The 27,359-nt window shown below is 39.1% G+C and overlaps 1 long non-coding RNA gene across 1 annotated transcript; it reads left to right on the top strand.

The window, feature by feature from the left end:
- Positions 1-2,615: 2,615 nt before the first annotated feature.
- Positions 2,616-5,766, top strand: LOC128822236 (uncharacterized). The gene is made up of 4 exons (XR_008441408.1): positions 2,616-2,791; positions 3,678-3,832; positions 4,330-4,447; positions 4,937-5,766. It is a non-coding gene; the product is annotated as an uncharacterized LOC128822236 (long non-coding RNA).
- Positions 5,767-27,359: the final 21,593 nt, after the last annotated feature.

Raw genomic sequence — 27,359 nt, 5'->3', positions numbered from 1 at the left:
GGTGCTCCCAGTGGGATCTCACAAGAGCAGAGTAGAGGGTAGAATCCCTTCCCGTGACCTGCTGGCCACACTCCCTTGGATGCAGCCCAGGACTCTCTTGGTTTTCTGGGCTAAGAGCACTCACTGAGAGCTCATGGTGAGCTTTTCATCAGCCATCACCCCCAAGTCCTTCCCCACAGGGCTGCTCTCAGTCACTTCTCTGCCCAGCCTGTGGGTGTGTCTGGGATTGCCATGATCCAGCAATAGGATCTTGCACATAGCCTTGCTGAACTTCATGAGGTTTGCATGGTGGCATCTCTCAGGCCTGTCAAGATCCCTGTGGATCCCTGTTATGACTAATATTCCTGACCAGACTCAATTCTAGCTGGGCCTTGGCTTCCCTGGATTTATCCCTCGTTTCCCATTAAATGTCCCTGTATTCCTCACAGGCTACCTGTCCTCCTTTCCAGCTTCTGAGAATTTTTTTGCTCGGAGTTTACTCAGCACTTTTTTATTCATCCATGGAGGTCTCTTGGCACTTTTCCCCAAATTCCTTCTTGTTGGGATGCATTGCTCCTGAGCTTGGAGGGGTGATCCTTCAAATTCAGCCATCATTCTCGGTCCTCTCTGCCTTCTAGGGCTCTCTCCTATGGGACTGTACAAAGCAGGTCCTTAAAAAGCCAAAGTCTGCTCTCCTGAGTCCACGGCAGTGAGTTTGCTGTGTGCCCTATTCACAGCCTTGAGGATCTCCAGTTCCACAATCCTATGGTAACTGCAGCCAAGGCTGCCTTGGAGCACTGCATTTCCCACCACCTCCTTCTGTTGGTGGCATCTCTCCTTGCTGGCTCCTCTATCACTTTTCTGAGGAAGTTGTAGTTGACACATTCATGGAAACCCCAGGATTGTTTGTGCCCTACTGTGTTGTCCCTCCAGCAGATATTGGGGTGGTTGAAATCCCCCATGAGGATCAGGGCTTCTGAGGCAGCTCCTATTGGCCAACAGAGGGCTTCATTGGCTTCATCCACCTGCCTAGGCATAGCAGATTCCCATTCTAACATACCATGTCCCTGCCCTCCCCTTAATCTTTACTCACAAGCTGTGGGCTCCTCACCCTTTCCCAGGCACAGTTCCATACTCTCCATCTTGTCATTGACACAGAGGCTTATACCCCCTCCTCATCTCCCTAGCCTGTCTTTCCTAAAAAGCCTAAAACCTTCCATTCCAATGCTCTAGTCATAGGTGCCACCCCACCATGTCTCTGTGATGCCAATGATTACACACCCATGCAGCTGTGTGCACATCTCTAGTTCCTCCTGTTTGTTCACCATAATATGTTCAGTTCCCAGACTGCTGCTCTCTATCACCCACATGGAACACAAATAGTGGGTAATAATCAGTGGGATTAATTAGGCTTGGCATCTTCTCAGTAACATCTCTCATCTGGACTCCCAGAACACACCTCCCTTGAAACACACATCCTTAAATGATGACTGCCTCTGTACCTCTTAAAATAGAATAACTCCCTGGGTTAGTTGTTAATTTCTTTATTAATGGAATGAATGATTGGGCTGTTTCAATTAGTTATGGCCGTTCCTCCAGTGTGCAGCCTGCCGTTTTGGGTAGGGATGTCCTGCTTGGTGGGAATATCTAGTTTTGGAGGAAGACCCTTCCTTTTATTAGTGCCTTTCCTGTTCCTTTCCAGCACTTTTCCTGCAGACTTGCTTTCCAGAATATCAGTTCCTATTTCCTTTCCAGGCCTGGTGCAGGGCTTTGTACTTCCTCTTCTTGAACTGTGAGGCTTCAATCAGCCTATTTCTCAAGCTCTTTGAGTTCCCCCTGCATGGCAGCAGGACTTTGCAGTGTAGCAGCCACTCTGCTCACTCTTACAGAAGAGAAACATGAAAACTTAGTGTCATGGATGTTTTCAATGCTTTCTCTCATGCAGTTCCCTGGGGCTGTGTCACACTCTTAGTGTTTCTTTAACTGATCCCTTCTTATAGAAGGTGATAAAGGTACCTTGGATTTCCACATATATGAATCTGAAGACTATTAGATTATTTCCTTCCTCTGCTGTATTTAAACTGGATGAAGATAAGGATACGGTATGTTTTTGTTGTTTTTCTATAGTTTTTTTTTTTTTTTCTGGATAAGAATATATTATAAATAAACACAATTTAAAAGTAGCACTTTAAAACATCCATAAAACAGACTAAGAAGTGCTGTGTTCACTATCCATTTCCCTCACACAAGGGACACAAATTTGACAACCACATATACTTGTTCCTTTGTCTCTCTAGAAGAGTAAATCATTTGGTGTCATGTCAAACTGGCAAAGGACATCTGGAGCAACACAACTTCAAGATATGAGAGCCAGGGATAAAGTGTCTGGGTGTTTTCTGGAAGATATGTTTGTTCATATTATAAACAAATAGAGACTTTATTAAGCTTTTTGTAACTGCTAAATATTTTAAAGATATAGAGGCCAAATTGACTTTCAGTGTTTTTCTGTAATGAAACATCAGCCATAAACTTTATAAAAACATGGGGAACATCATTATTTTATGAGGGTTTTTTTTTTCTCTATGCAAAATAACAACCATTTGGTGTTTTGGTCAGTGATTTGTCTACATATTTTATAATCAGTCTGATATTTTTGATTGAAAGGACTGTCATTACTTGTATCTGAATAATTGATGTGTTCATATCTCCAAATCTCAATAGCTGGTGAGTTTAGCTTTGAACAATTAATTCTGGGGACAACAAGTTCAGAAAGAAATGCAAACAAACACAATATTTACACAGAATTGCTAAGGTGAGACCACATGGTGAGTGATTTCTAAGCTGATGTGTGATCTGTCAGACTGGCTTTTTACTCTTATGTACCAGAGCAACTCGGCTCTGCTGCATTCTCACCTGACTACCCTGTCAGCTCAGCAGCATCGTCTTCCTGCTCAGACCATCTTACCACCTAGCATACCATTTTGGTTTGCTCTGCTTATTCTCAGTTATCTAGGAAGCTAAGTTATTTTCATTTCCTTCTTTCAGCTTTAGAACATCATAGCCTTTTCTAGCTAATCGCATGTTCCTCTGTATCCTCTCATTAATAATTTAGGTAACACCAGTTTTGAAATAAATCACTGAAATGTAACATTTGCAGTCCTGCTCCAACTGTCCTGTGCTATTCTAGGCAGCTGTAAGGAAGTTAGTCTGCAGGCTTCCGTGGCAACCAGAATATTTAACTCACTGTAAATGAAGTCACTGTTATTTCTTTAAACCCAAATATAAATACTTATAACTAAAGATATCTAGGCATCATCTGCAGTTAGGTATAAAGAAATAAGGGAGAAAGCAGACAAATGATGAAGAAATACTTTTGGAATAGATAATCCAAAAAGATGAAATTTCATTGGATTAGAGAATTTTTGATAGTTATATAGTATGTCATCATATATTTCAGATTAAACAAAAATATTTTTTTTAAATGGATTAAAGTTTATCATACTGTTTAGGTTATGTTGGGGCAAGAAAAAATTAATTTCAGAATAAAATATTTTGAGTTTAGACAGATTTTTTTTTTCCTTTGGTTAGTTTTTTTTCCAAATCTCTATTATGATGCATATTTGAAAACTCCTCAAGAGTTCTATGGCAGCTGAACTGAATTTTCTGAAATTTTGAAACCAAAATGTGTTTGTTTGCAGGGTCTTTTTAAAAATTTCTGTTTAATTTCAAAGAAAGTATATCTAAAAATGAAATGCCTATGGAATATTTCCTCCAATATAATCTTACTAAAAAGCCTTACCAGCAATATTTTAAGGAGGCATTGTTGAATAGGTCTGCAGCAGCTTCTTATGAGGTAATGTGTTTTGAACTAGTGTCACAGAAGATGTAGTGTTGTATAGTTGTAGTAGTAGAGGTGTTGTGTCAGTATTGAGTTGTATGTGTGTAGCATGAAAGTCATCAATTATCATACAGTCATGTACTTTACAGATCCATCCTGCCATAATGTAGTTACGGCTTTCACAGAAAACTTGCAAATGTTTTTATATTGGATTTTTCATTGCTGTATTCATAGCATGTTTGCCTTATCCAAAATCGACAAAACAAAGTGTTTTTTATGGACCTTATATTCTGTAAGAAAGAGAAAGTTGACATTGACTCCTTGAGCTGTGGTTTAGAAACATGATTTTTGTAAATTCCTAACAAATAAACAACAACAAAAAAACCTTTTATAAATGCTATTTAATTTGCCTTTATTGTGCCTGTCACTCAATTACTTCTGAGAAAATTACATGTTTTCAATATGATTTGAGAATACTGCCTTCCAGAAGATTTATTTTTAATGTATTCTAGCCTGTGAATTTCTAATGTACTTGGGAAGATCATCCTTCCACAAACAGCCCATTGGAGTTGAGCCTAAGGTTCATCCAGGGTTCAGATGCTTCATTACCACCAGGCAGGAAATGAGCAGGTTAGACTTTAGACCAATATTGCTGTGCAAATAGCAGGAAAATTTGCTGACTAATATCTGATCTCTGATTCATCACTTGCAATTAACATTGTTGTCATTTGAGACAGCTGGAAACATGTAGACACCAGCAGAAAACATTTATTTGCTAGGTAGCCAAGACAGTGTATTGAGGCATGGAGACAGTATAGATGAAAAACTGGATAGATAAGATAAAAGAGGGATGGGGGTGGGAGGAGAAGGAAGATTATAGAAATGACATAATAGCCATGCCACTGCAATGTTAATGCATTTTTAATTAAGGTGCAACATTTTTATGATATCTGATTGGGATTGAGACAACTTTCTGTCTCAATTGAGACATATTTCTACCTCAATATGAGTATTCCCATGATTTTTTCTTCAGACTTGCACTTTCAGTAGCACCTGTCCAGGTACACTGCTTACAAATAAAAATTAGTTAAGGAATCAGCATCTTCGCTTTTTTGCTAGGTTCTGGGCAAGATGACTTTGTAGGCCCTGATCTTAGAAAAGTTGGATGGGAGGAAGAAGCATGAATCTCAAGGAATATGTAGTAAGCGAGAGATTCATAGCAGAAAAAACTTCACATGAGACCAAGACAAATTTGACCTAAATGTTGTTTTCTTCCTTGTCCTGTAAAATATTTTGAAAATATATTTACAGATTTATATGCAGGAATAATTTTATTTAGGAATAACTTCTTTTTTTCTGTAAGAATCCATGTGAGTTCACAATGATCACTTGTTCGAGTACAAAGTATGACAATTTAACAAAGACAGGAGAAACTGTACTAATTTCTTATTTCTATGGTCTTATTTTTACTGATACTTTGATAATTGATGCTTGAAAGAATGGTGTACTTATTAGTCTAAAATTAGGTTTAGAGTGACATCAAAAAGGTTTCCATTTATTTACATTTACTTGCTTTTATTCTTGTTGTACCACAATCTATTTCTGACTGTTCTGTTGTTCAGAATGAATTCAGTGATTGATACAGACTTCTTAAGGTGTTTGAATGTCTGGACAGCAGTGGATGGATGTTTAGGTAGAAGGACCCACCACAATCCTTCCACTACAATCATTCCACTTATCCATGGAATGACTCTTACTATTTTTACTGTCTGGAGTGCTTACAGTACTAGAATAAAATACTAAATTAATACCAATAAAGATTTATCTGTGCAAGGTGACCTTAATCTAATGTAGATAGAGCTAGTTTTCTAGCTCTAAGTATCGTATATTTCAAATTTTAAAATTAAGTGGAAGGGATTTGGGCAGTACAAAATAAGAAAGATCTGGTTTTGGAAAACTGTGACATATGAGAGGAACCAGGAATATTCTAGTGACTATTCAGCAGAATGTGACCCCCTCCCCCTGCCCCCCCCCCCCCCCGCAAAAAAAAAAAAAAAGCTGTAATCAGTTGGAAGAATATGGTCCTGAAAGGTGTGAACAGGAGTCATGAATGCCATAGATATTTCTTCTGTATTTGGCTGTTGTAGTACATAATTTGGGAATGTTGTGTCCAGTGTAAGAGTATCAGTGTAGGAGACTATCAATCAACAAAGAAAAGCCATCATAATGATGGAATTGGAAAACACATTTCCTATGGAAATGCTGAAGATGTTCTGCCCCTTATCTGTTACAAAATGCTGAACAATGAATGATGGAATTGGAAAACACATTTCCTATGGAAATGCTGAAGATGTTCTGCCCCTTATCTGTTACAAAATGCTGAACAATGAATAATGGACTAGTGTATGTTAATAAATATTTGATTCTGGAAAATGAATTTGGTACAAGGCAGCTCTTCATTACATTAGACACAAAATTCAAGAGGTGGAAGTTGTATCTTGACATTTAAAGAGGAAAAAATACACTTTGTAATCCAAAGATTACTCAGCCTTTTGAGGCTAAGTAATCACTGAAAAACCTTGCCAGTGGTGTTGGTCTACCTTTGGCAATCAAGGTTAGATATCCTTGGAGGAGGGCAAACATGAAGGGCTGAAAACTTGATTAAATATAAGATTAAATTGATTAAATATAAGAAATGCACTATGCAAGAGATCAGATCAACACTTCTGGTGCTTTTCTGTGATTGTTGTGTATCATACAAGAGTAACCCATATAATTACTTGTACTACATACAACACTAAGTCAGGCTTGATTTACATTTCTATTGTAGATTATCTGTGTAACTATAAAATTGTACTCCAGTAGACTTTCTGAGTTTTTATTCCATTCAAAACACCACTTCCCATGGTGACCACTTCAACTGAAGGGAAGCCATCCCCAAGTCTTTATGAACATTGGTCCTTACGAGGTAACCAAGAGAAGTAAGGTGCAAAGAAAGAAGAAAAGCTCATTTCCTCAATTATTAAATTAATTTTTAGGGCATAGTTTAAAAACATATAACAAAGCTGTATTTCTAATGGTAGCTATTTATCATATACATTATTTCTTTAGTCAAATAGTAAAGTTTGTATATAGCTATTTGAAAGACAGGATACAGTAGGAACATTCTTTCCTATGCAAACCTATGAACTATTTTAGTTACTAGGGTACTTTTACTTACTGCAAAAAGCCTCAACAACCATACATGCAAGTGATGAAAATGAACAATACTGAACAAGAAATACTTGTTATTTTATGTGTTCCACACAGCATCAGACATAAACTCTTGTTGGGAAGAGTGATTGTCAAGTTTCTGCCCAAATTTATTTTGCCAGAAGCCATAGGTTTTAGTCACTGGTGACTGACAGTAACATATTATTTCTTTGCTCACCAGTATTTTACCACTCCAAGAAAAAGAGTTCATGCTGGGAAGAACCTAGCAAAAGCAAACAAATCAACAAATAAATCTGACTACTCAAACCTTATATAAAATGAAGTGAGCACTCACTAGTTGTGAGAATTTATGAAGCGGTTTTTTTCCTGAAACAAGCAGAATCAATAGGAGTGATTATGCTCAACATGGTAATTTGGAAGAGGAAAGGATGTGTAGGTATTATATCCCAGAGATTCTATCATTAAGGTCCATATTCTCTCCTCCATTTATTTCAAGATGTGCATTGCCTTGGGTTTAGCAAATCCTCAGGATGCAAACTGTGGCAAGTCTTGAAAGAGTGAAAACATGTCCAAAACATGATTCAGGCAGGTGAAGGTAAAACTCTCTAGTGGCATTAAGACGTTTTATTATTTTGTAGAGATTAATCTCATTTATCCTGTCCTCTTAAGAATACAAATAACAACCTCAGAAAGAAAGCTGCTGTATCTTTGAAGGCTGTCTGTATTGGTGTTTTGTCGCAGTGCGCGTCACGGGGCGTGCTGGACGGCGAATGCAGGGGCGTGACCATCCCCCTGCAAGTTCTGCAATCCCAGTTATCAGCAGGTTTGGCGCAGGGACAGATGAAGATGACACGGGTCTTGGGGTAAACCAGAGTGTATTTATCACATGGACAAGATGGAGCCTCAAGACAGGACTCAGGGGGTGAACAAAAGTTTTATACAGTAACTCAGAAGGAGGGATGCAGAAACATTAACCAATGAGGGTAAAGCTGGGGAGTGGTCTAAGGTGGGACTAAACTATTATAAACCTATCAGGAAAGATAGGGGAGTGGAATAACACAAAGTAACAAATAGGGTGCTAAGTATAACAAAATAGACAGGGAACACTCTGGAAGGAAGGGTAGGGATAGGGACGATTGACAAGGAACATTCTGGAGAAAGGGGTGGGGAAAGGGAGGACTGACAACTTGGGATGGAGGGGGTTAGGGAGGACCTTGGGAAGATTGGCAGCTCGGGAGAGGAGGGGTTTAAGGAGGAGAACAGGGCAGACATGAATTTTAAACAAAACACACTTACAACAATGTTTCAATGCTTGTGTCACTGCTTAAGTACCTGATACCTGGTACATCCTGTTTTTAAATGTCTGTGTGATATATGGCCATCCATGTGCCTCTGGGTTTAGGTCTGGCACAGTTGTGACTACTTGAAGCTGAGCACTTTCAAAATCATGTCTAGCCCAGTGATAAGGCTTGTCCTTGTGGCCATTACAGAGTACTTAATCTGACTTCTTTGCTGCTTCGGGAGTTTCTTGAATTGTTCTCCTTGCAGTTACTCTTTATTGGGTCTGAGAGAGGAAGCAGTCCTTAGGAGCTCTGGAAGAGAAGGTGATTTTGGACAATAAGAACCTCTAGAGTCATATTTCAGCTGAGTAGGCCTTTGTAATCCTGAGAAGAGGTTGCTGCAGGCCTGGGATGCTTCAGGTGACAGCTAAAGGCGAAAAAACACTAAGAAATTAATGTTCTATTCTTAGTTCCTATAAGATGATGTCATGGTAATTTTATTCACTGAAGAAAGCAAGGCTGAGAGAATGGTCTTTTTATTAATAAGTTATTAAAGGAGGTCAATGGGATAAACAAACAAAGCTGGAATTTATACTCCCTCAAAATTCCTGTAAGTGAATATGAGAGAAAAATTAATGAGGGGGAAAAACTGTCTGCCACTAAGGCAGACTGATCTCAACACCTGGTGAGGTTTTGGAAGAGGAAGAAACTGTCAGCATGCAGCCATTGCTCTCAAGGAAGATGTTATCAATGTTTATAAATACATTAAGGGAAAGTGCAAAGGCAACAGAGACAGGCTTTTTCCAGAGAGCCCCAGTGACAGAAAAAGAAGTAACATTCAGGAATCATCTGATCTGGACATGGTCCTGGGCAACCTTCACTGGATGGCCTTCCAGAGCATGAGGTTGAGCCAGATGATCTCCATGCATCCCTTCCACCCTCAACCATTCTGTGATTCTCTGAAAAGGCAACAGATACCTATTCTCCCTGGCAGCAGTAACTGCAGTGGTGGTAAATGAAAAGAGCCACAGACTATATTTTTCTGATTTGTAATGTGCCTGTAGGCCCCAGAGTCTCCACAGGGGCCAAGTTATAGTCCAGTGGCAAGGAAGGGTTTCTTCTTATTTTATGCTTGTTCCTGAAGTCTACATAGCAAATTCAAACACATAGCAGGACCGGGTTTCTCCCTAATAGGTCTGTCAGGGCTGCAGGAAGGCAAGTTGCTATAGGCATTTTCTCCTGTGTGAGAACAGCAAAAAGGAACTGAAATAATTGGAGAGACCCCGACCATCTCAGAAGATGTGGTACAGGTTTCAGCCATGAATGTCCCCTGTCTGAGAAAGACAGACAGACCTGCTTTCTTGGCAGTTTTTGGGCTAGAACAATCTGACTCAAGTTATGAGCATAAATTGTTACTTAAATTTAATGAACTACCCATTTCGCTGCTGAGAAAGATGTCATTTTGTGACAATTATACAGCACAGAGGAAACAAAAATGTTATTTCTCTTTTAACTAAGTTAGTGGGAAGAGACTTTAGGTCAGCTATTCCAGTGTGAGAAAACTGTCCACTCTTCCAAGAGCTAGCAGATGTTTCAGTCCAGACTGTCTGCCTCATGGCTTCCCCAGTCTGCTACCTATAGGCTCATTTTTGGTCTTTGTTTTTCTGAGAATAAATTGGATTATTTGATCTCTACTGATTACCTTCACTCTATCTGCACTACAGCCATCTGCTTGCTCTTCATTTCCCTTAAATACAGTCCTACCTTAGGATTCATTTTTCTCATGGAAATTTCTTGTCTATCTCTGTGGAGGAGGAGGAAATGCCTCTATGAAGCTTAGAGGGCTTTGCTTCAAATGTTTGAATTCCTGCAGCTGTCTGTTCATGTTGTTGAAGTACCACAGGAAAGCTGTGCCTGTCTTTGGCAGGTCTGCAATGGCCACAAGGGCTTGTTTCCAGTGTCTGCTCTGCCTTTGGGTTCAGGCTGACACAGAGACAGATGTGCAGCAGAGCTCTGATTCAGTGCATGCAAATATGAGTGGGTCTGTTTTGTAAACAACCATCATTTCGTGCTTAAACAACTCAGAAGGCAAATGGAACAATACGAGGCAGTTTCAAAGAGTAAAGCAATCAAGATATCCATTCATAATTTGACAACTGTATCATTACTGGTTTAATAATCACAGCAGAAGTCAGGGAAGGAGTTAGAAGTAGCAGCAAAGGTTTCACAGCACACAGCAGGGACAGAAACCTCAGGAAGCCAAAGACAGAACTCACCCACATACTGCAATATAGAGAGGAGTTTTCAACTCCCCTAGAACAGGGAAGATTGCTGTGGAGGGAACAGACTTACTGCATTACTTGAGTGGAAAACATTAATTGATATAGAACCCAAGATGAAGTAATTGACACATGAGTTCACAGAACTGATGAAAGTGCTTTGCAAGATTGAATGACCGTCTTCAAAGGCTGAAAAGATTTTTTTCTCGGTTGATGGGTATTTCTTTAACCAGTTCTCCTTGCAGAGTTTGGTGATGATTTTATTGCCCCAGAAGTCACCAATTTTTGTTTTAATGTTATTGCACTCAAGAGTCAACATCTTAAGTAGTTTCATTGTAAGAATAATGTTTGTAAGGATATTTGCTATGTAAGATGGGACACCATAATAAAATCTGCATTTGCGTGCTGAGACAATGTAAAATTCCTGGAAGTTTGCTACAATGTAACTAAAATTCTTGAAATACTATCAAAAGACAGAGAGTAGACAAGACAAACCCACTCGATTTTATGGGTTCTTGCTTATAGAATGACCCTGTAGAAGGGATTGAAAATAATAACCAATGTAAAGCTCTAGATGCCAACCTCAGTAAGTCAGTGAGAATCATACCTCTGTGTTATACAGAATGAGTGGTCAACACTGCAAAGCAGCTATGTTGGAATTTCAGCTTCAAGTACCAGAAAGCCAAGCTTTTAAAAGAGTGCATGGATAGTTTGTATTATTCAGAAAGTTACTGGTCAATGATTAGTACATGCAAAAAAGCCAATACTAGAGACTAACATCATCTTTCTACACAAACTCCATGTGGAAAAGCAACTTTCCTCACAAAGCAACCAACAGAAATGCTTTGAAGCTATGTTTAGATAACAAATGCCCTTGTTTTTTCCCATGACTTTCTACCCTTCAGAATCCCATCTTCTCCCTGATATCATTAATTACTGAGTTCAGACTTGTCTTGCTTTTCCTGGACTATTTTCAAGATGTAATTTTCCTCTATGTTATTCCTTCCTGACCTATTTCTTCTGCATTGTAAACTCTTCTGTTAGTTTAATTAAACTTGCTTGAGGGTAATGATTTTTGTTTTAAATATGAGCATGCTAATCTGTGGTTTTCCTAGGTTACTGCTAATTTATTTTTAAAAACCAAAAGGAAAAAAAAAAAAAAAAAAAAAAAAAAGAGAGAAAAAAAAAGACAGTGGGGTTTTCAGGGAGTTTCTGTTTTTCAGAAGGTTTCAAAAATGAGTCATTGCGGGCACCTAAAATCACATATATCTGACTTGCAAAAAAACATTTCTGAATGCCTCTGCCACAAATTAAGTCTTCATAAATGAATTTAAATTATTAAAAAAACCTAAAAAAAATCCAAAGCCCTCTCTACCCCCAGACCCCCAAACCCCACCATCTTAATCCCTTTCCCTGATAAAACAATAATAAAAAGCATCAAAATGCTGAGTTTATGTATCTGGAAGTGTTATGAAGTTTATGCTTCTGAAAGATGTCAGTGTAGTGCAACATTGAGGGCAATGCACGGCCACCAGGCTTCAGGGGGTTCCTGGATTATATTTTTCTTTCATAACATAGAGGTGAAAGGTGATTAGGAGTTGTATGGAGCTGAGAGAGGCAGTGTGGCAAACAATCCAGGTGATCATACCATCAATGCTACTTTTCCTTTTGACAAACTGAAGTTCAAAACAGACACTGTTCTGGGGATTTGGGAGCTGTTGCTTCTACCAGATGCCTCTCTTGGAATGCTGCTGCTTCCAGTCTTGCCTTGTGGCACCCAGGAGCTGATGTACTGCAGTGAGTTGCCTGTGTTTGAACTGAGTAAACTTACTTGTGGGCCAGGTCTCTGGTCTTCCCACTTTTAGGTGGACAAAAGAGCATTAAAGGAAGAACAGCAGTTGCAGAACGTGTGCATTATTGTAGAGAGGAAAGTAAACAAAGTTTATGCAGCTACTCCCAGCGGTAAATATAATTTCAGGAAAACACATAAAAGCTTAAACATTATACTTGTAAAGCAGTTATAAAACCTAAACTAACTCAGAAGAGAGGATCATTATGGAGGAGAAGAGGGTTTCACAGATGTTAGCAGAGAAAAGGATTCATTCATTGTCTGCCATGTTCAGCAAGCCTGGATAGTGTCTTGTTTTCAGCTCTTACCTCTGGGCTCACCTCCAAACTCCTGCGATTGACATCAAAGTGGGAATCTTGAATGTTAGAGTTCTCTGGTAGCTGGTATGAAGCAGCGTGTCGAAACAGTTGCTCCACTGACTGCTGCCTTCCCAGAGGAGGGTACATCTCCCACCCCGTGTCTCGCTGCGTGCTTCTGGGCCTGGAACACTGAAGGAGTGTTTCTATAGTGTGAGGAGGTTTACTAAGATTAAGTTAACAGGCACCTGAATACCTGGCCTGGTCTACCACTGGGAAACCAACTGTGCAAACCACTGGTTTTTTTTTTCCCCCCCTAATGAATGACTTCCTTTAAAGCTTCTATCTCCATTCAAATCTCCAGCAGTCTGCTGGCAATGCTACACCCACTGTTTGTGCTGTGATTGTGGAAACTGGGTAAATACAAAAGCATGAATGGATATGCTGAATGTGCCACCACTGAAAAGAAGTTCTTTTATAAGCCAGTGGCCATATTGCTAAAACAGCTTTAACTTCAATATTTGGGTTGGTTATTGAAGATTCTTAGACCCCCCCTAAGAAATAACATCACATAGACATGGACTTTACTAAAATGCCATTTGGGGGTTTATGCCAAAGTATACCCCAGGTAATAAAATATGATACGTCAACAAACTCAAACTCCAGGAAGCTGTGTAGGTAATGTTCCTCAAAGTCATATGACCAGGGCTCAAGCTCACATATCAATAAGTGTAAGAGCAATCAATGTCTGTAAGAGTAACAGCAATGGCCAAACTCAGCTGTATGAAGTGGAAAAAAATTCAACATATTTTATGGGGGAAAAAGTTAAGATAGCTTATAAGTGTGCATACCTGATCTGTCATTCATGGTTTGTCCTAGCTCAGCTCTTGGGCTGTAGCCTGGGACCAATGTAGTAAGTCTGTATTTCAGTGTAAGACAGGCAATGCTACCAAAATAGCATTTGATCTAAAGATCAAAGGGAGATCTGTATGTGGATGCAAATTGGTGATATATTTTACTGCATTGTTCCTGGATTTGTAGTTGTAACTGGAGTTCTTATTATATTTCTAACTGTAGGCTTACTGGACATGGACTGTATGTACATTTTGTTTTCAAGTTCATCTTGGCTTGAAAGTAGAAATGGAAAGACAAGGCACCATTTAATTCTGTTACACACTGGAGATCATAAACTCTCAACAGATTCTGTCTCAAAAGCATAGCAAGTATTGATACCCCCTTTTATTTAAAGAAAGATTAAGTACTATTTAAGTATATTCCCCTGAAGGAACACAGTCAATAAAAAATTGGGACAACAAAAGCAAGGACAAAAATAAATGCATACTGTAAGATATTTGCAACAGGAACTAATTCCATTTTATTTTTTTGTAGTCTTGTAAAGCAGTAAAAGTTCATTCTTTGCACCATCTGTGTCACTGAGTATCAAGAGTAATAAGTAAATAGTATAACCACATTAACCTGACCTTCTGCCACACTGTTATGTGCATATCATCCAGAGATAAAATGCAAGCACAGATAAAATGCAGTGTTGTACATTAAAAATAGCTTGTGCAATAACTTACACTCTATCATTTAAATAAATATAACTTTTCAATTCCCAAGGACTTTTGCGAATTTCTACTTAATCACACGCATTGTCAGGTAATAATTAAGAAAGAACCTCATGAATTTGTTTGCAATAATAGAATTTTTCTTGATTTTTGGTCATGATAGAAAAACTTCAGACTAACAGAAAAACTTCAGACTAATAGAAAAACATGTCAAATAAAAAGATATTATTTGTCAAGCTAGGTGTTTGGCCAAGACAAAAAATTTCATTGAGTCAGAAGTGCTTACCAAAAATGAAAAGTTTGCTAAACATTGCCATTTTTAATGGTAGAGATTAGAATATTAAAATGTGTGTGGAAGAACAGGACAAATAAGAGAAATAACTTGATTACTAGTATGTTTAACAGAAGGATGTTTGAGAACCCTGGCAAAGTTGACACTCTGACATGATATCTTTTATTAGTCTCGATAATGGAGAGAAAAATATTTGATTCAGTCTTTCTGTCATAGAGTGATACTGAAACTCATTAACCCTAAGCAGATGTACCCTATAAAACACAGATTCCATATAATTACTGTGAGAGTTGAAATGGTGAACAAACGTTTGTGTGGACACTTATTGTCCTTTCTGTCATCTGTACAAAAAGTACAGAGACCTCTGTGTTGTGACACAGCCAGCAAATATTTTATTTTATTTTTATTTTCTATAGAAAAGTCACAGTCTGGTTAAGGCTTTGTTCAGGCCCCATCTTGTTTTGAGTGGGGTTGATACTTCCCAGCCTGCATCAACACACAGGGTAATCCTGCCCAAGTGGCAGAGCCATGCAGTTTTTATCTTCCCAAGGATTTGTTCAACCTAAATGTTTTATAGTATGTCTATATGGATGCTTTGCTGTATTGAGTCAATTTATTTTGGGGGAGAAAACTCATCAGTCCTTTATGTTTACTTGATTTAGGGTGACCGATCAACAGAAAATAGAAGACACACAGATTTGTGACTACAATTGCTTTTTGTAGTGATGCTATTGTGCCAGTATGAATAATATTCCTTTACAAAAGAGGACTTAATACCAGTGAGTTCAATTAAACAAAACATGCTTAAAAAGAGGAAAGATTTTCATTAGTGGTCCTATTTGAATTTCTCTGAGTATAAAACGTTGCATCCTGGGATTGGGTTTTAGGGGTTCTTATTTGTGTTAGCTAGACGAGTCCTGCGTACCCCCATGCTTCCCCTGTGTATTCCCCCCACCCCGCAGTTTCTGGCCCCATGTTGCCTGCCATTGGGCTATCCCCTCTGCCCTCCTGTAACCACTCCCCCGTCTGGCCCCGGGAATCCCGTGTCCGCTGCCCCATCCTCACAATCCCACTCAGCCCAAGGCTCAGTGTCCGCCCCTGCGTTCCCTGGTTGGTCACTGTCTTACGTCATCACCGCGGCACCCGCATGGATTGGGGGGCGGCGTCTGCCCTCCTTATCACATCCCCTACATCATCCTGCTCCCTCCCAGGTCCCGCTGCCATCTCCCCCACGTGGAGCGGGAAGCGCGGGTCGCTACCCACCCACTGCAGCTCTCAGCGACAATAAAGCCTTCCCACCTTCCTTCGTGGGTGATCTGGACGTTCCTTCCCACTTTACCTTGGATCCCCGCACGGGCGATTGAACCCGGCAGACCCCGACCCATGTGTCGGTGCCAGCGGCATGCGGGAGAGAAGCAGTGGACCTGGAAGTCCAGGGGGAGGCAGCACCGGAGGGCGTTGGATCTGCCCCAGACCCGGGAGAAAGAGAGAACGCCGCATAAAACTATAGCTACAGAAGTGAAAATTTCTAATTTTTTTAATAATTCCACACTGCCCTGCTCTGAAAGTATACATACCTAGATACCTGGTATGATAGACACAAAAGGTTTAAAACAATAAAATTATCAGACCAGTCTGACCATTTTGAACAGATTTTTCTTGAAAATAATATTTTTACAGTGGTCCTTCTCAGCCAAAGAGATATGTTCTTACAGTGTAAACAACATATGGATTGCCCACTGTGATGTATTTATCCTGGTAAATTTAAGAGCTGGGATCATCCTGAAATACCTTAACACCTTTCAGCCACAATGTGGATTTTGCTGTTAGCAATCTAAACTGCATATTCATTGTCTCTGGGCTAGGCATTACATTGTGCTTTATGAAAAATATTTAAGAGAGATGTGTTTGAAGCCCTGCTATATAACTGTGAGGAGAAAAACATCTATCTAATCTGCATCTGGCACTCATGAGGTGTTTAAGTGTACCTTTGGCATATCTTTTTAACCCCTGGTTTACAAAGATGGGCTTGGAATGGGTCCAGTTTCCAATTCAAAATATATCTGCTCGTATATTAATTGCTTAAACAGCCTCAGTGACAAAGCCCCAAAGATTTGCTCTAGTAGTTGGAAGGATAACAGTCTTGGTGGGAAGGGTTGTCAACCCCCCCCAGTCACACCATGGTGAGTCCCCAGGTTCCCAGAGGTGACTCTACTCCACAATCACTCACAGGCTGTCCCAGGCAGTTCCTTTTATGCCAGAACTGGCGCGAGCTCTGCCTGCTGCCCGCACTCAGCGTGGGGACCAGAATGCTTGTGCGCTGAGGAAACACAAGGAAAGGTGAATCATGATTGTTCAGACAGAGGGTGATTTAGTTCTTCCACAGAGAGGGTCCGCAACTTCCGTTATGTGAAGTGTTACGCTAGGAATGTGGAATAGCTGGGAAATCATCTTTCATCTGTATTGTGAGGTTATTCAGAACATGAGCTAAATATTAAGCATGCACTCAACTCTGTAGATAGTTCAAAATAATAGAAAGAAAAAAGCAAGTAGTTCCCACTGTGCTTATATAGTGATTCTAACAAGAAAGTCTGTTCGTTGTTGTGGAAATGTAATTATTTTCCTTCCAATCAATGAAAGAGTAATCGTCATGTTGTGTAGATCCACATTGTCTTAAATGGGGATATGTTTACAATCCTTTTGCTTTTATGCAAAGGAAGCTTTCATTTTACCATTCAGTTCTGTAACTCCACACTTGTTTTATTCCAATTAACCAGAATTCCTCTAGGATTTCCTGCTCTTAGGCAAAACTCCTGGCATACAGTAAAAAATTAAGGAGTCAGTGAAGAATGCTGCCCAGAAACCAGTCATCCTGCACTGAGTATGGCACAGAAAACAAGAGTTGTGAAAGAAATGTGGAAGCAGGCAGATTGCTTCTATAAACTTCACTGATGGCAATAAATACAGGAAGGAGAAGATTGAGTAAAAGAGGATTTGTCATGAGATGGAGGAATATTAAGGACAGCAGAAAACACAGTGAAGAAAACTAAGTGCTAATACACCATGTTTTGGAAATGCTGCAATTAAGAAAAATACATGCATATAAATTTGGACTTGAAGTTTGTATTTAGTCAAAACAAAAATTTTACTAATTCAGGGAGATGAAAGGAGAAAGGAAAGCATTTGAAATAACTGAAAAATTATATATCAACCCTGAAAAGACACCAAAGACAGGATGATCTGGTGAAACTGCTAGATATGAAACTGCTGAATAATGACAACCAGGAAAGTCAGAAAGATAGAAACAGTGGCACAGTTTTGGAAAGAAAAAAATTCCACTACAGATCAGAGGTGTTCCCCAGCAAGTCTGTTTGCAGCCACGTTTCTGCTTCCACTGATAATCTCGTCATTAAAGCAAGACACTGAATTTGCTTCAGGTGAATAGTGGTGGGCTAGAGCAACAAGTTATAATGCAATATCATTACTTACCATGATCAACTCATGGAACATGAGTTCTTCATGTTTCTTCAAGGAAAGAAACAAAAATAAATTGGCAATAGCTTACCATGTTTTCAGAAGGATCTAATTTGCATTGACTATACTGAGGTCTTCAAAGATGTAAACGCAAAAGGCAACTGTAATTTCTCCCAGTCAAAGGCACAACTACCCAGAGCATGTGTACGAAGCAAGAGGAATACTTGAAAGTAATGCTTTCAATCTACATGTGTTAAGATGTGCCTCAGAAAATCTACTTCCTTACATTAAACAAGGGTCTTTGAAGTGACGTGTTTCACATAACAAGTGGATTATTATTTGGGGAAGGGTTGCTGATAATATGGCTGTACATCACTTGGACCAGACCAGACCTGGAAGAGCAGAACAGGCCTAGATCACAGCTTTTCCATTTAGAGCACAGGAACATAAACTCGCATATGTCTCTTGTAACTTGTCTGGTTAAACATACTCTGAAATGCAAACAACTTATATTCTAATAATAGATCAACCTAATTCTCTAGAACTCTGCATTTAACTGCTGTCCTGGTATAATACTTTAGAACAGAAGAGATCTCTGGTGGGAACTGCTGTGACTTCCCAAGTGACAGCCTCCATTACACATGCTTTTGCCTTCTATTCCAGTGCTATTCCTATTAATAATGCATTTTGCTAACTAGATGTTCTTTTCTGTTTGGAGTTTGTTTTGTGTTCTCTGGTAACTGCAGCATGTGCCTTGGCAAACTTGTGCACAAAAAATTTGCCGCCTCATCGGCGTGCTCTGCACTTCTCAAAATATTGCAAAGTTTTCTTTCTTTTATCCTCATAGACATGTGACTTAAAAAAGCATAAAAGGAGTAATGTCGTTTATCTCTTTGCTTTTGAAAAACAAGCTATGTGCTTGTATAACAACATATCCAGAAAGGAACTTTGCTGTGCTTTTTAATGATGGAAAAGACCGTTCATTATGTAACAGCTAGACGTGCTTGTCAGCAACATTATAAAAAACAGTTTGGATGGAAAGAGTGACAGATGTATCCCTGATGTTAGCTGACTGTAAACAATTTAGGAAGAATTTGACCCTTGGTTGCTCATGGGATAATTCCTTCTCTTCTCAGTTTGCTTTCCCCGCTGGAACAGCACGGAAGTCCTCTCCGTAACTCAGCAGAGATATATGAGGTATTGGAAATAGCCCAAGCTGGAAATGGGAAACAGTTTGGAGACAGAGTATGACAACCACTGATGAGCTGATTAGGCCAGCTAAGAGATGGGGTCGAGTATGTCAGCTGCAACATCATTTTTACACAGGTTTTGTGTTTGCTCCTGGGTTGACCCTTTACTGCCCTGTCACAGCCTCAGAGCTTGCTTGTAGTGTCATTTAATACTATCATTCTGCCTAAGCCTGCCTGGTAACATCTGCATTTTTCAGTGACATAGGGATCACACTTATGAAGGGTGATATACCTTTTTTGGAAGGTATAAACCTTGACATTTTAAAAGTAGACGCTTACACTGATGTGATGCCAGATCATTCCCGCAAGAATGAAAAAGCCCTAGCGCATAAACTAAGGAAGAAGATATCACTTTTCTCCTTCATGCCTTTCTGTGGAGTGTTAGAAGCTGGTTTTGAATTTCTACTCCTTGCAGATTTCCAATTTTGCTGTATCTGGTTATTTACCGTCAGCTCTCTCAATGGCTTTGTATGTAGCAAAAAAAATCAGATAGATTTAGAGCAGGGTTTTGTTTCTTTGGTTGGTTTTGTTTGTTTGGGGGTTTTTTGGGGGTTATTTTTATAAAAAGAGTCCTCTCTGGGTCCTTTCATACTGGTGAGACTTTCTTCGAAGCAATATTTTTTGCACTTTCCACACTCTGTATTGACTCTAAAAGGAAAATCAAGAAGCATATCAGAGCTAATATTAACATTAATGTAATTCATACTATGACAATGAGGAAGGTCAAAGTTGTGTGGTGATATAGGGAACCACATTTCCTTACACAAAATTATGATAAAGCTTTGAAGGTGGTTTTCCTCCAGGAATGGCCTTTATTATTTTATTGCATGGTGTGACCTGCACAAGTAAGAATCTCTGAAATACGTCAGTAAATGTTGCTGTAGCCCCTGTTCAGGCATAAAACCCTGCTCAGGATTGATCTGGGGAAGATGTTAATAGCTGATTGAGAGCCTTGTTAATGATTTTTGTCAGAAGCTCAGACATATTTTTGACAGAATAGATTGCATGACGGGCAATATTAGGGGATTGTTATTCTGTTTATTTAAGCAGATACATAATTATCAAATAGGGTAAAATGTGGTGGTTTTGGTGATTTGTCTTTTCCTCTTTGAGAATTTATGTTGAGAACCCATGCAAGTCCTCTTACTTCTGAAAATCACTTCCTTTGAGCAGATGAAAGCAATCAGAATGTGCATGAAAGAAAGAGGAATAGATTGTGCACATCTACTCTGTAAAATTTATCATCTCTTGTTTTAAATCTATTCCCAGCTTTATTTAAGTCTGGCCATACCAGATATTCCCATTATATCAGTCCTAAAGCAAGAATGTTCTCTTGGTAGCTAACAGTGTGACATCACAATAAACCTAGTTTAAGAGAGAAGTTGATTATCCTAGTGAGAATAGTCTTCCATGCAGTTTTTGAAAAAAAAGCAAAATTCAGTTTGCCCATTGTTGATGCCAGTGAAATTTCAATTTGTGTCTTTTGCCTTATTAGTTCTTAGTTGCTGGGAGCAGGAATTCTATCTAAGCTGAGGTAATTTTCTGATAAATTTCTGTAGCTTTTCAGAGGATGACAAGGCATTAAAATTGTGCTTAAACTTCTCTGACAGCTCGTAGATCTCTGGCAGCATCTCTGGTCAAAAATGCTGTGCCTGTTACCTATTGCTAGGCAGTACTTGCAACATTGATTTAGATTGCCAGTGATAGAAGTTCAATCTGCTTTTTTATCTGGCATGGAAACTACAGACATGATATTTCTAGGAGATGTGGGACTGTAAGAGCATTCTTTTTGTCGTTCCTTTCTGCATTTGAATTATCAAGTATTTTTAATACAAAGATCTGGTTACCCAGTGTTGCAGGAATATTGACCTTTGCCATATTGAAACATTTTGTCTCTTAGTGAATAGCTAGTGAACAGCTCTGGTAGGTATACAGAAATCTGGAGGATGAGATAAAGGCAAAGACATTCCTTCAGTCTTTGAATGCCAGATGAGGGCACTCATGGCTAGGTTGCTGTCCAAGAGATCTGCTGCCTCTTTTGGCTGGATGCACTTCCTGGCATGACCATGAAAATCTCCCAAAGGTCTTCTTTTCAGTATGTGGAAGGAAAAATGGCACAGGAGATATAGGATGGAATTTTTTTCCAGGACAGGAAAATTAATTTACCTCAAAGTAAAATAAGCTCTTGCACTACAGAAATGATTTTTTTTTTCTAGAAATATTACCACTTCTTGCAAAATAGGCGGCCATTTCCATTTAAAAATGGCTTGTTGCAAATTTCTTTCTGTATTTGCAGTACCTTTTTTTTTTTCTTCCTTTATATTTTTTCTTTTCTCTGGCTTTAGATTAAAATTGGTTAGTTTATTTTAAGCCATAAGAAAGTTTCAGATCCTTTTCTGAAGTAGCCTAAATTATATGACCCTTGATTTTCACATTTCATGTCAGACAGCATTACAGGTTATGAACAAAACCATTTTAAGAATAAGAAGTCTTGTCAGTAATTATGCACAGGAATTTATCATTACTGAATGGTAAATACATTTTTTTAAGTCCCATAATTTGTTTCTCCAATAAGTTCCATTTAACCACAGGCAGAGGAGAAAAAAGTAACACCCTGAAGGTGCCACATGGAACAGCGAGTAATAGGTACAAATTACAAAAAAGAGCAAAGAACCAGAGCACATTGAGATGAGGAGACATGTAGGACCTCTGATCCAGAATACACAAGATGGCCAGTAGACCAGAAAAAGTCTAGACTAAGAGAAATTATGTAAACTGAACTTTTCCCTTTGGTAGATGGGTAATTACAGTATGTATTTCATTGAATTAACTGAGAGCTTAATATCTTCTCTCTGGTTAGTCAAATACTGTCACATTTATTTTTTTTTAGTACAACCACAGTGATGGATCATCTCCTGATCCATTTGTTTGGCCTAATAGTCTCAATTTTTTGTGTGTGTTATCACACATTTTTGAGAGGCTATGAACTCTTCTGTTTGCTCATGCCTGCTCTTTTTAATGAAGAGGCTGAATGAAACACCTATGACAGGCTTGATTCTGTTAGCCACATAAAGTACCCCATTTGCAGTAAATTAGGATAATGAAGACCTGCACAAATTGTTCAGTAGTGCATGCTTGTGAAATTGCAAAGAAAAGGACATGCAGAAAACACACATGGAAAGAATAAATACAGCAAGGGAATTCAACTGGAGCCAACGGATCATCGACAGATAATCAAACGCAGAAGATATATTTTTGCATATTAAATTCAGTCCTGATGTAGGAGGATACAAATATCACTAAGGCTCATGGGAGATGCTGCCATAAGAACGTGGAATCTGCCCATCTGCTATCAAGAGAAGAAAGACAAACCTAATCAGTAGCTCAATTGCTTGGACATATTCACTGTTCTACACGTGCACAGTCTAATTGTCTGCAAGTCTCAAGTTCAGCTGATGAAAGATGTGTAGAAAAGTGCTAGAAAGGAAGTGCTGAAGCATCACCACTAATTGTATTCAGTAAAACAGATGCCCTGGAGAGAAAAATAATTCCCCGTGAATAACTTTGTCACTTCAAGTAGATTATATCTAAAGGTTGTGCAGTATTCAATTTAGTTAGTCTGCATCAGAGCAAAAAGAGACCAGACTGCCAGGTACCTTTATTGCAGTCCAAGGCAAGGCAGATCAATGAGAAATCTGATGTGCCTCAATACATCACAGTACCCCTCTCCATGCTGGGGGCTCTTTTGAAGGAACAACCACCTGTCTCAGTCTTGTTCACACCATCTGCTGGAAATGTTCTCTTGTGAATGATGCCCTCCAAACCTTTCCTGAACTTTCTTTCGGTGAGTGCTAATTGGCATGGGACAAAATTCTGTTACTATGAAAACCAGTAGGATGGACTATACAGCACTTCAACTGGCTTCTTGGTACTCTCTTGTTTAGTAGTTTAGTCTGGTTTGGAGCAACCTCCTTGAACCTTTTTTACCACACACAAGAACAAACTAAAAAATTATCTTTCTGATTTTGTTATTTCTCACATTTTCTCCTGTATCCTGTGATGCAGGGTGACAGGGGACCTATTGTAATCTCCACTAGTCTGAATGTCAGTATGTTTGAAAAGAATGGGAGTGTAGCAGACCTGTTGCCTGTCATGCCTGGAAGTTGCTGAGGGTTCTAATGAGAGAAAGGCTAAATTTGGACTCACTCTTGAGCATAAATTATAAAATATAACTAAACATAGTTAAGTAAGCAAGCTGTTAGGCCTGCCTGCTCAGTAATTTTGAAAATTTCAGACTCTAAGGCTGAGAGTAAAGTTGTTTCTAAATGTTAAGGAAAGAAAAGCCCACCAAGTCTGTCTGCAGATACTGGTATCAAACTTTTTGTTCTCCATTAATGGAAACCTGTAGAAAACTCTCTCCTTGCTTTCTCCCTTCATGAGGGAATGCTAGAATCTGAAATCCTACTGTGACGTTCATCAAACAAGGGGACAAGGACAATTTTTCCTTGTTGCTATTCAGTGTAAGGTTATCTCTTTTTAAAATGGCAGTTAGTTCCCAAGTAATTGTAAAGGATCTCTTGGGAGTGGCCTTTAAAGGTCACTTTAACCCAGTGTAATGTAATTAAATTGATTGCTTGGAAACATGTTTTAAAATCTCATTAGCCACATTCATATCTGTCACACAGAAGTTTACTCAGATATCCATACCAAGCATGCTGGAGTAAGGTCAAAATCTTCTTAGAAGTAAGTGCATGCAAAATAATTTTTTTCATATATATGACACCAGGGAAAGAAATTATCTCAGAGTTATTCTAGTTTCATCTGCATGAGTAAAAAACATTCCACATTTTAGTTTTATGTAAAAATTAAGTAGAATGGAAAAAACCTGCATTCTATCCCCTTTTTACCTTGTTACAGTCATGAAACCTACAGGTCTGTTGACAGGGCTGGTTGCAGGCACTCCAACATACTACAGTACTTCCTGGCTGATGCTGAAAAATGCACTGAGGCCTGGCATAGGACAAAGCAGATTTTTCTGTATTTTTAAAAGTATTTTTAATAATCCTGGGTCATTCACCATGCAGCTTCCTTAACTAATTTTTGCATGTATCATAGCAAAAAAAACCCCATGCCACTGTGTGATTCCTGCATCATGTGTGGTATGTTCAAGTTTACTGTGTTTTCTGTATGTTCACAGACTGCACTTGCATCTCAGTTAAACTGCAAGTTCACTGCAGAAGGTTTTGTGCAGCTTGATTTCTCCAGGATGTGGCAAATGCTCTTGCTGACAATTGAAATTGTCCTCATTAATTTTCATCAGAGTTGCAGACTGTTTGCTGTGGTGGAGTCAGATAAACTGAGACAGAGAATTGACCTGGAGCTTGCCAGAAGGAATGAGTGGTGAAAGTTACCTCAGAAATATTTATTCTGTGAGTCACTCCAGCAGTGTCACCCACACTTACTAGTCTGCTGATGTTAAGTGTGGATTTGCTTCATGCTGTATTTGTTTCCAGAGCCATGGGGGTATTTTATGTCAAGAACTCAGCATTTAATTTTGACGATGGAAGTTGTTAGCCTTTATGATTTTAAAATAAATCTTAGAATCATATTCACATGACACAAAGCTGTGACAGGTAAAATTTTCTGAATTTTAATATGAGGCAATAGTCTTATGATCCTCTGGGATATGAAAAGGATTGTTACAGTGTTTGACACAGACATACAGTGACATCTATGAGAAAGTAATTCTCATATCTCCTGGAGATATATTATGTGGAAATAAAGTGATCAAATATTCTAGGGACACTTCCAATCAGATTTGTTACACTGATGGGTAGAATTGCTCCCTGATGCTTAGGAGCTTTCTCTGGTTTCCAGAGACTAAGGGAAGGATTTGTGTCAAATTTCCTGACCTGGAGCCAGCAGGAGGAGGGCAAAAAGCACCAGCAATGTGGAAAGGTACTCTGCCTTGTCCCTAGTACAGGGAAATGGCTAAGTACTTTCTTTGCTGTAACACATTTCCCTGCTGACCAGACATTTGCTGCTGCTTTGTGGCTTTTTTCCCCACCAGAATTATCACGAGCTTGTAGATAGCAGAAAGTGGACATATCTAATCAGAAAACATATATAAATTAAAATATTTAGTCCTGATTTGGTGGGTTTTTTTGTTTTCGTGCTTGTTTTTCTAATGTATTTGTTTTAATGGCAGCTTAAAACTGATGTTTGAAATAGGTAAGTCTTATAAAATTACTTTGGAAAGTGGAGTTCCTTTGCTCAAATAGCAGCTTCTATAATTAACCAATTTATGATCTTTTAAAACATAGAAATTCCATCTCTATTATCTCTGCGAACAGTCACTAAAGGACACCAACAGAGCTTGGCAAACTGGATCAGTGTATCATGGAATGATGAAAAAAACCCCAACAACATCAGAAAATTGTCACTTTTTTTTCCCATTAGTGTGATTTTTTGTTTGCTTTTTTCTTCTATAGCACCATATAAAGCTCCACATCCCTGCTTATCATCCCAGCTTGTCATCCAGTCTCCTCCTCTCAAACACACAATGATGAAAAGGTAGAGAACCTGCAATGCTTGACACTCCCTGAAAAGGGGACATTGGGAACAAGGGTTCCTTTTGATGCCTTACCAAATGAGAAAATGAAGTGATGAAATCTTACCCACCTTGACTTTGCACCTGGGTTGCTTGGACTTGGATGGTCTTTTTGGGTCCCTTCCAACTCAGGATAACATATGAACTGTTGAAAGAAAAGATCTCCCCTTTGCTGGGTAGCAGAGAGAGAAGCCTGATGTTAAAAAGAAAAGGAAGGGATGCACAGCTCTGTCCCTGGGGAAGGACGAGAGCGCTGACCCCACTGTGCTTGCCTGCACAATGCTCTGGGAGTGCGCGGTGCCTGGGGCCGATGGGATCAGCCGGGATCAGCCGTGCTCCGCGCGCTCATGGCAAGGTCAGCAGAGCCCTTCAATCACTGCCAAAGGAGGGAGTGATATACTACTTCCAGTTCATTGTGGCAAACAAATTCTTAAACCCCTCTTTCCCAATCTGTTCTGAACGAGAAGACAACTGAGAGAAGCTTGGCCCTAGTTCCATCAGCACAAAGGCCTTTCCTCTGGGCTGGATGAAGCACCTTGCCTGTGGGATGGGGAACACAGGGGAGCAAATGTGCTGTGTAAGCTGCTCAGGGGGAAGGACGCCTGCAGCTCCAGACCCACCCTGCCCCCCCTGGCACTCAAAAAGGGTCAGATGGCATCTGTTCTGTTTGGAACACCCCTCTGCACAAATGTATCTAGTACCCATATAAACATTATATATATATATTATATATATATATATATATATATATGGAAATGTTTTCAAAATTATGTTTTTAAGAAATCTAATTTACTTGGCTTCATGCCTATTTGTAGAGGTTCACCTAATAACTAAGATTACTTTGACTCAGTCATTCTTAAAACTGCTTCAAATAGCTGGGAAGAAAATGAAATCCATGACTGGATTTTTGACAGCTTGTCTTCATGCCCTGTATTTGCTGTGTGTATTGAATCTTTGAGTGTATATTTTGTTATTTAAGGGCTGCCCATGATTTATTAAGCTTTTTTCCTAGGCCTATTGAAATTTTCTTTTTGCATGTGCTTATGCATCTTCACTACTTATAAAAAGAAATTAGGAAACTAAATCTTAAATGTTAAATTATGCAAGTTGTGAACTGCCTGTGAATTAATGTGGCCAGGAAATAACTGTGATTTTAGATATATGCATCTAAAATAGCCTCCCAAAAAAGAGTGGAAAGAATTTATTTACCAGTTTTGAAGTGAAGATTTAACAACTGTATGAACAAAGTAGCATGATATTAATGTCTCCAGCTACACATATCCCTTCTTATCTTGAATTCCTTAACCTAAACATTGAATCAGCCTCAAATTTCATGAACTAGAGGTGCACAAGTAATTAAAAATACAGAAATTCAAATACATGAAATTTAAAAATTAGCTTTCATGTACAGAAAGCCATAGAAAGACCATG

This window comes from Vidua macroura, chromosome Z (assembly GCF_024509145.1).
Source record: "Vidua macroura isolate BioBank_ID:100142 chromosome Z, ASM2450914v1, whole genome shotgun sequence".
NCBI classification, from domain to species: Eukaryota; Metazoa; Chordata; class Aves; order Passeriformes; family Viduidae; genus Vidua; species Vidua macroura.
This window is presented reverse-complemented; position numbering and strand designations above follow the sequence as displayed.